We start from the raw sequence: 9,584 nt of genomic DNA, 5'->3' as shown, positions 1-9,584 counted from the left end.
CGAGCCTGAGACAAGCACTTGAATGCAGGTAATTTTTTTGGGAGGTGATCCCAGGAAGCCCATGTGAGCAAGTCGGTAAGTTTTTTTTTTTTTTCCCCAAGAAGGGAAGAGCCAATAAGGGGTGAGTTAATTATGAGTTACCACTATGCGTAACCCTGCTGGAGACTATCTAACAAACCTTGTGGTACACACCTCATAATTGTCCCAGTGAAAGACAAAAAGCTGGCCATTTACCCATTGATTTCTGTCAGCCACTGGTGGAGGACACAATTCTCCCTTGCACCTGGGTCATGCCTGAGCTCAATCCAACAAGCTGCTATGGTGCAGGAGAAAGCCTTCAGAGTGAAGCAGAGAGATACAGGTCTTTGGGATGGGAAATGACCTCTGTGGTTACAGATGAACTCAGAAAGGGGATATGGAGTAGCAGCCAGAATGTCTGGTGCTGTTGAGGCCATGTGGTTACCTTCTAATGTCATTCCACTAGATAATCGCCACAAATGCCTTTCTTCTGGACTACCAGGTTCACCAGGCATAGGCATATTTCTTCGAGGCTCTGTAGGGTCCATTGTCTGCAACAATACAACAGGATGTTTTTTTACTGATAGTTATGTGTTCAGTGAAATAAATGGGGGAACTCAAGGCTATTAGGCCAATGGCATAGAGGAAATGAGATGTCAGAGACAAGTCTCATCTAATTTAACATTAAAGCCCTCCTTGGTACCATATCTGTTCTGGATTCCATGGTGCTTAGATCTAGCTGTCTTTCTTTTTGCAATGTTAGGGGGGAATTGAATGTAATCTATAAAATTTTGTTACACTTGTGGTATGATAAATTTGTTATTTTTAATCAATCCACCAAAATTTTACCTAAAATGTAATTCCCCAGTCCAGGGAAATGTCCCTATGTCATGAAAGTCCTTGGAGAAGAGAGTGAGTCACTGGCATTTACCACACTTGATTGGCACAGTTCTGAGCTCCACTTGGCTTTCCTAGTTCTTTTCATCTTTACACTTGCAAGCAAGTGCTTATGTGATACAAGTGCTATCATATCTATTGGTATCCAACAGATTTTCCAGTAGATGGTATCCTTTTAAAAAAAATCATTGGTGCTATAGACTGAATGTCTCCCCAACATAAAATTCGTATGTTGAAACGAAACCATCAATGTGATGGTAATTGGAGGTGAGGTCTTTGGGGGGTGACTTAGTGTGGAATTAGCACCCCTAGAAAAGAGACCCCAGAGAGCTCCCTCAACCTCTCTGCCACATGAGGACACAGTGAAAAGAAAGTCATCTATGAACCAGGAAGCAGGTCCTCCCCAGACACGGAATCTGCTGGTGCCTTGATCTTGGGCTTTCCTGTTTCCAGAATTGTGAGAAATAAATGTCCCTGTTTATAAGCCACACAGACTATGCAGCCTGAATGGACTAATGTACTTTTAAAATATTGTGCCTGTTATCTTTTGTATGCCCTCAATTTTATATATGTATATTTTCTGCTTATATATTTGTCAATAGACTTGATTTTTTAGAGAGGTTTTAGGTTCACAGCAAAATTGAGTAGACAGTACAGAGAATTCATGTATTCCTCTTCCCCACATATGCAGAGCCTCCTGCACTATCCACATCCTGTGCCAGAGTCTTACATGTATTACAGTGATGAACCTGCCTTGACACATCAACATTACCTAAAGTCCACAGGTTACCTTAGGGTTGGTTCTCTCTTAGGGTTGTACATTCTTTGGATTTGACAAATGTATCATGACATACAGCTGTCATTATAGTCTCATACAGAGTAGTTTCACTGCCCTAAACCAAATTATATTTTAAAACAAATATAGTTGGATATTTCCAAGGTAATATTGTTGGGTTGACCAGATCTTTCACTTTACCAGCCAGGTACATAGATACTTGAAGCTCCAAATCTATGTTTCTACGAACTCACCATTTTGGAGTTACTCAGTCATAGACCAATCCATGAATCTTTAAACCTTAACTTTCACTTTTTCAGGGTATCCTCTTCTACATGTTTAGAAAGATGTGGACAATTTATGAACCAAGGTCACTTTGCTGTGGCAGATGAAACGTCCATAGGCCGGGATATCTGTCCCCATTGCAGAGCGTGTCTGGTAATCCCAAATGCTCTGGTGCTTAGGTTTGCATTCGGGCTGGATTTCTCTGACCTAGAGCTCTAATCCTGGATGCCCAGCACTTTAGGAGGATGAAGACTCCTTAATCTTGGTCTTCAGACTCTTACCCTCAACAAACCTCTCCAGGCAGCACACAGGCGATTTAGCTAGTGCTAATTCTGTCTCAACTGATTAGGGCAATAGTAGTAAGACATGAACTCCATGAACTAAAGCCCTTGCCAAATCAGCAGATATTTACTGAGTACTGCGGCTACTGACAATACTCGCCTGCCTTGTGCACAGCAGCCAGGTGCTGATTGCAACATATTTCTTTACTATGACCATTCATGAAAATAAGTACAATGTGAGTTTGGCCAACCCTGAATTTGAGCAATTATATTTAAAATATTTGTCGCATGTACAATGCATGAATTCTGGGATTATATTAAGGTAAATTAATTTTTAAATAATTACTCTACTGGATAAGTTTTTGCATTGGAAATGTGGATCAGTAGAACTAAATGTTTTACAATTCTGAGAAAAATAAACACAAATACTTAAAACTAGAGGGAGATAATCTTAGAGGTCTTTTGTTAGGTATAAAACAATCCTTAGTAGCTTCACATATTCACTACTCTAGGTGCCAATATTCATGTAAGTTCTGAAAAGCATGATAATGCTAAAGTGTAATTCACATGTCCTTAAGTATATTTTCAGTGTTTTAAAATAATAAACAGGAAATCATTTTTTAAATGAGGGAGGTCAAGAGAGCTGCTCCAAAGCATTTCATTACCAAATATTTTAGCAGAAAAAACAGCTGTTAGAAGAGAGATCATGGCAATTTCTCATAGCTATAGTTAGACATGTGAGAAATCTTTTTATATCCAATAAAAATATTTCAAAAATAATTATAAAAATGTTTAATTGTATAGAATAAAAACAGTTGTATTGATATTCAAAATAATTTGTTAATTGAAATAAAGTAGAAGACCAGATGAATAAATTGGCATAAAATACTTGATTGTTCCTAATTGCAGAAACACATATTTCCTCAGATTACACAGGAATTCTAAAATTATCCAAGCAGAAGAAATAGTTACATTTAAAACATCTTCAACCCAAGTGTGCATCATGGTCACTTATAACAGGACAAATGATATTGCTCCTTAAAATCTGAGCAGCTGATGTCACCTTCAGCTCCCATCATACATCTCCAGCAAGGCTTCTACCCAGTCATGGCAATTTCATCTCCATGGGTGCTCAGGTTCTGAGTTTATGCTCCTATGGGACTCCTAGGCTAACCCACAGCTCATCTCCCTTAGTTGTTACCTTCTCTCTCTGCTCTACACTGGCTCAGAATGCTATCAACTTCCCTCAATGTCCACATAAAACCACTCACACAAGGTGACATGTGTCTGTAGCTGACTTTACCCAGGTCTTGGCCAAATGGAGAAGGGTGTGTCAAAAACAACTTAAAATTGAACATTAGACTTCTCCATTGCGTAACATTCCTTTGGGCAATTTTGACAGTTCAAGCTCTGGCTTCTTGTTCCTTTATTTTTACCTTCTCTCAACTGCCAACCCAACAACTCCAAAGCAATTTCTCCCATTTTATTTTGCAGAGGCCTCTCTAGCCCTCTCTCTGACTCTGTTCTGAGCTTATCCTCAGTGGGCTTTTGACTCTGGTTCTCTTCATTTTCTTCCTCTCTTACTCATCTTTGCCAAGGACAGGGGAGCATTTTGAGGTTTCTTTTCTACCGGTTTGCATTATGCCACTAATATCTCACTTTAGAAGGCGGCTAGACTTAATTTTGCACAGTGTAACAGTAAGCACAGTATCAATGAAAATGAGTTATCACTATAGTGGTCAGCAGTACTGACAAAAAAGACAGTTAATTCCAAAACACCTGGCAGTGGTCCTAAAATATATTTCGCTTTTCCTGAAGACATGCATTTCATCACTTTTCTAAATGCATCCTATCACAGCACATACCCCAGAAGGTGTTGTTAAAGACATATGCATGCTTCCCTCACCTCTTACTTCTTTTCACTCCAGGACTTCGCTGTCATCAGATCCATCCCTGCCTTGTTGAAATGCAAAGCTCTAGGTCTTTTTAAAAATACTGTAATGAAAAGGAATAAACCTTTGTCATTGTTCAGCAGAAATTATATAATTTATTTTCTTCTTGAAATCAACATAATCTAAGGACTACTACAGTTTGTGTACATTATGTTCACACTCTCTTCAAAAGATTGTGAAGCAAAAAACTGGTGCATAGACTGAAGTGAAATTCTATCAGTACTCAAATTATTGAACTGAATTTTATATATTTTAGTTATTGTTTTAAAGAAAGAATTAAGAAATATTAACATACGAGTTTTCCCCTATGATTATCACTGATTACTTCTCAAAATGCCTTGTCCCAAATTTTCTACTCTGACATTTCATGGTTCATCTACCATGCCATTTTTTTTTTTTTTTGCATATAGTTATCTGCAGTGCTAGGAGGCCATTAAAATAAGAATAGAGAGTAAATGTAGCAGTAACACATCAGGCAGGTATGTAATCTACCTGAAGACTTAACACTTAACAAGAAACTACATACATTTTTCAAATGACTTTATCTTAAACTTCCTTTCACTTTTACTTAAAAAAAAACCCAAACAAATCAAGGTAGTATTTATTTATCTGGCAAGAGCAGAATAGCGTCTTTATGCTGTAGTAACTTCAGCCAAATAATTGATTAGCCAACATACTGTTAGTAGTGGAACCAATAAAATTTATCAATAAATCTAATTATTCCCTTATAAAAATTTATTTTTTCCAAGTGTATGGTGTGGTATTTTCATAGTGTGCCCCACGATTTTGGGAGGAATGCTGTCGACAGTATTTATGTAATAATAATTCAAGAGTATTTCCCTACGTCTTCACTTTTCATTAGACCCACATAGAAGTGCATTCCTTTTAAGATAAAATTGTCCTTTTATAATATTATGTTTAAACATTTTAATGAAGGAAAGAGTCTCAGTTTGGACTAATCCATGTGTAGACTTATATACTTACATCCACTGTGAAGACCTCTTGGTTTTGACATTGCTGGAAGAAACATCCGAAGACTTTGTCTTTCAGTTTCAGTAGATTCTCTGACTGTAGGCTGAAAAACACACCTAACAACTGTTTCAGACTGTCTTAATTAATTCACCTTGCCTTAAATACGAACGCAGCTAAGTTGATTAGTCCTATTTCATGACAGAAACGTTGCCCTCTATATCCTCTACGGATAGGCAAAAAGACCTTAAGCCCCAGGAAAGTGCACTACAGTGTACATAAACCTGTCTCAGAGTTTAGCCTTTACTTTAATCCTTCCTTAGCCTTTAAGACGCTTTGTGGGCATTCAGTTAATGCCACTCTTCAATTTGACACAAAAGTAAAACATTACGTGAATAAGTAATAACCTTTTCTTTGACGGAAATAGACCTAGTTCCTATTTCCAACAGGTTTTGAATGGAAAAGTTCCTTTTGCAAGTAGTAAAAGAAGTTATTTTCCACACAGCTGCAAAATTAAAAAAAAGTGGCAGTCTATTTAAGGAAGAAGCTCCTAGTATTGACAATTCCACTTTATTCCTATAGACAGTGAAAAAACCTTTCATAGTCTGTGCCAGAACTGTGATCTATATAAAAGAGAAAATAAGGAATTTTAAAAATGTGACCTGCCTATTTACTTAAAGAAATATTTGCAGCCTTGAAAAAGAACAACCACATTTTTACTATTCCTAATAATTTTACTAGTGGAAAGTACAAAATAAGAATTCAGGACTTCCCTGGTGGCTCAGTGGGTTAAGGATGCTGCACTGTCACTGCTGTGGTTTGGGTTCAGTCTTTGGCTTGGGAATTTCCACATGCCACGGGGAGGACAAAAAGAAAATAAAAATTTAGTATGAAAAATTTAGGTTGTGTTGCAAGTAATGCTCCAGGCTTCTAGTGTGATGATAATTTTCTGCTTTGTTGAGATACTTTTTTTTTTTTTTTTGTCTTTTTATTGCTGCACTCCCTGGCATATGGAGGCTTCCAGGCTAGGGGTCGAATCAGAGCTGTAGCCACTGGTCTACATCACAGCCTCAGCAATGCCAGATCTGAGCCATGTCTATAACCTACACCACAGCTCACCGCAATGCTGGATCCTCAACCCACTGAACGAGGCTGGGAATTGAAGCTGTGTCTTCATGGATAATAGTCAGATTTGTTTCCACTGAGCCACGATGGGAAATCCCAAGATATTTTTTATTATAAGCTATTGCAGCCACTATAAAAAATACCACATGGGATGTGTTGATTTCACTCTAGGATGATGGTTCATGAAGCAGTGATGACTAACAGACCTAGTCAAGTCCCAGGCCCACCATGTAAGAGCTAAATGTCCTGGCTGGGTTATTAAACTCCTCTGAACTTCAGTTCCTTTTTTTTTTTTTTTTTTTTTTTTAGGGCTGCACCTCCAGCATATGGAGTTTCCCAGGCTAGGGGTCTAATCAGTGCTGTAGCTGCTGGCCTACACCACAGCCACAGCAACGCGGGATCTGAGCCATGTCTGTGACCTACAACACAGCTCATGGCAACACCGGATCCTTAACCCACTGAAGGAGGCTGGGGATTGAACCCGAAACTTCGTGGTTCCTAATCAGATTCGTTTCCACTGTATCACGAGGGGAGCTCCAGTTTCCTTATCTCAGAAGAGCCTCACAGAGTTTTTCTGAGATGTGAAGGTGACAGTATAGACAAAGTACCTGGATAGTTCCCTCTAAGTCTTAGCCGTTGTGTTAGATAGCTATATTACGTGGAGTATTCTGTTGAGGATCCATGGGAGAAATTTTTCTCAGTCCACAGTACTAGGAATAAGTGGGCTTTTCTCTGAGAAATCTGGCCCAAAACAAAATCTCAAGAATCATGTAACTTAATGAGGTTTAGGGGTTTTGTTTGTTTTTTGTTTTTGTTTTGCATTATCTGCTAGGAATCTCAGGGACAAATTTGTGGCTGCTTTTAAGCATGCTTATGAAACTGGACATTATCTGTGGTTTCATCTTTTTTCCCTAGTATTATTTTCCTTTTGCCTCGATTTCTTTACTAAACCCTTTTTCTTATTGTATTATATGTGTATTTTGAAGTTTCTGCCAACAAATAATAAATGCATATAGGTTTTCATCACTCCGGTAGTCTCAAATTAGAAGAGCTATGTCTGAAAGACTTGTCTATACTTTGCTCAGCCGGAACTTGTAAACACATGGTTTCCATATATGCAACATCCTAAAGGGTAATTAGGTTCCTGGCCAAGGCATAAGCACCCATCCAACACTGTAACAGTGGTATACATTTCACTGTGGAGCTACCATTTATAATTCTTTTTTTTCTGGAAATGTGATGAGAGTACCATTTGGGTTCCTGAATGACACACTTTCTCCTGATTCAGCCTAGGATGAGGTCCCTGGACCCTCACCTGCAGTTGTACTTCTCTTACTCCTCTATACCAACTCCTGCTATGAAGGTGGGTTCAGACTAGATGAAGGAAGAAGGAAGGCCTGACAGGTGCAATTGGGGAAAGTAAGAGAAACAGTAGCTTTTGGAGAGTCTGGGGCTCTGATTGGAAGTGGGAGAGGAGATAGAAGCTTCTGGTATCCAGTCGGTACACACCAGTCTGGCAGTGCTGATTGTTATAATACGGAAATCCTCCTCTTTCAATTGGAAAATAGCCATGACCCTGAGCCCCCAAGAGCAACCCTGATCCAGTTGTTCCAGAATCTCCCCTGAGATATCTCTGCCCCACAGCACAGCTTCTAAAGGGGCCTGCAGGTCCCTGATCCAGCGCCTTGGCCAGCTTCCATGTGGACTGCTCAGTGCTGGAGGTGACTGCCTGTGAATAAGGAGGGAGTTCCCTGAAAGCAATGACTGCCAACAGAGAGGGGAATGGAGGGCTAGGCCTGGCTATTTGGGGAATAGTTGGAAGAAGCTCCATAGAAAGAGAAGAAAGAGAGGAACAAGTGAGAAGAAAGAGAGGAACAAGTGAGGATAAGAAACCACTAAGGCCCCGGGGATTATCTGTTAGTCATTTAAGAGTGCTGTAAATTTTCATCCTGCACTCAGGACAAAGAAAAAAAAAAGCCTCTTCATTTTCCTGCAGCTGATCTAGTCTCCTTCAAAAGTCCTACTTTCTGGATAAAAAGAGAGCCCAATCTGATAAATTCAAACGTATCCAATAATGCAAAGAGATGGTGTTTCTCAGGTAAATCGGTCTCTTCCAAGTTCAAAAGGTCTCCTTTCGATTTTTCCTTTTCTTCTTCTTTGAGATGACATGGGAGTTGGGGGTGGATAGCTTGCAGTGACCTTGGGATGGAGCAGTGGGGGAAGAGATCTTGGAGAATACTGAGGAACCACATACTGCCCTCGGTTCTCCTGGTGCTGCCCCAGGTAGGGGGCTCTGCTGGCTTTCCAGGTGGACACCATCATATGGTCTACTCACCCAAAGCCACTACCTGTTGACACAGCATCCAGCACAGCAGAGCCCCTGAGGTTTGGCTGTAAATCCCGTGGCCTGGGTGACCCTGCCCATAGCCTTTGACCACACAGTTATTTTGCCATGGAATTAGTGACTAACCTTAGCAAGTTTCGGAGACAGAGTCCTTGCTATTTTTATGTGGCCCAAGAGGATGCAGGCACCTCATTCCACACTACTCTGGGTTACTCAGGAAAGCTAACTCAGGTTTTCTCTGCCTGGCCTCTTGGTCCCCCATAGGTTGTTCCAGGGCACCTTGCTGGGAAGTTTTCTTCCAGGAAACCATGTGAGACATGCAGCAAGAGTGCTTCGGTGCTTAGCTTCCCCTCCCCTCATCTAAAACAGTTCTCGTCTCTTGGACTCTAGAATACTCTGGGCACTCCTGAATCAAAGGGTAGGTCATCTTTTTCTTGATTTTCTGGGATTTTACTAATGTACAACAGTGAGCAGGTCCTCCAGTCCTGGCTCTTGATATGCTAACCAACAGAGATCATCTATTTTCTCAACACAAAGTCTAGTTTTAAGGACAAACATTTTAAAAAAGGACAAATGTCTCAACTAAGCAAGTGAAAATAGGAAGTGTGGGACTCAAAGCCAGACCACTGCAGCCTTTGCCATGATGGGGAGTTCTTACCTGCTCTGTTCCCATGGCAGTGAGCTCCCTGACTCTGCCACTGAGCCATCCTAAGTGGCTGCCAGCTTGACAGTTTCACATCTTTGTTTCACCTTCATCTATTTAAAAAATGTAAAGTTAGCTTTCAAGTTCTGTTTATTCCTAAGGTTCTTACTGACTTACTATCAATGACTTCCCTGAGTGTGGTGGGGATACGCTGACGAAGATTGCTTTAGAACTACTTTATCTTCTCATTTATTTTGACACTGACACACTTCTGATCCACCATGCACTTGAAATT

The sequence above is a fragment of the Phacochoerus africanus genome, chromosome 1 (genome assembly GCF_016906955.1).
Source record: "Phacochoerus africanus isolate WHEZ1 chromosome 1, ROS_Pafr_v1, whole genome shotgun sequence".
Taxonomy (NCBI): domain Eukaryota; kingdom Metazoa; phylum Chordata; class Mammalia; order Artiodactyla; family Suidae; genus Phacochoerus; species Phacochoerus africanus.
This window is presented reverse-complemented; position numbering follows the sequence as displayed.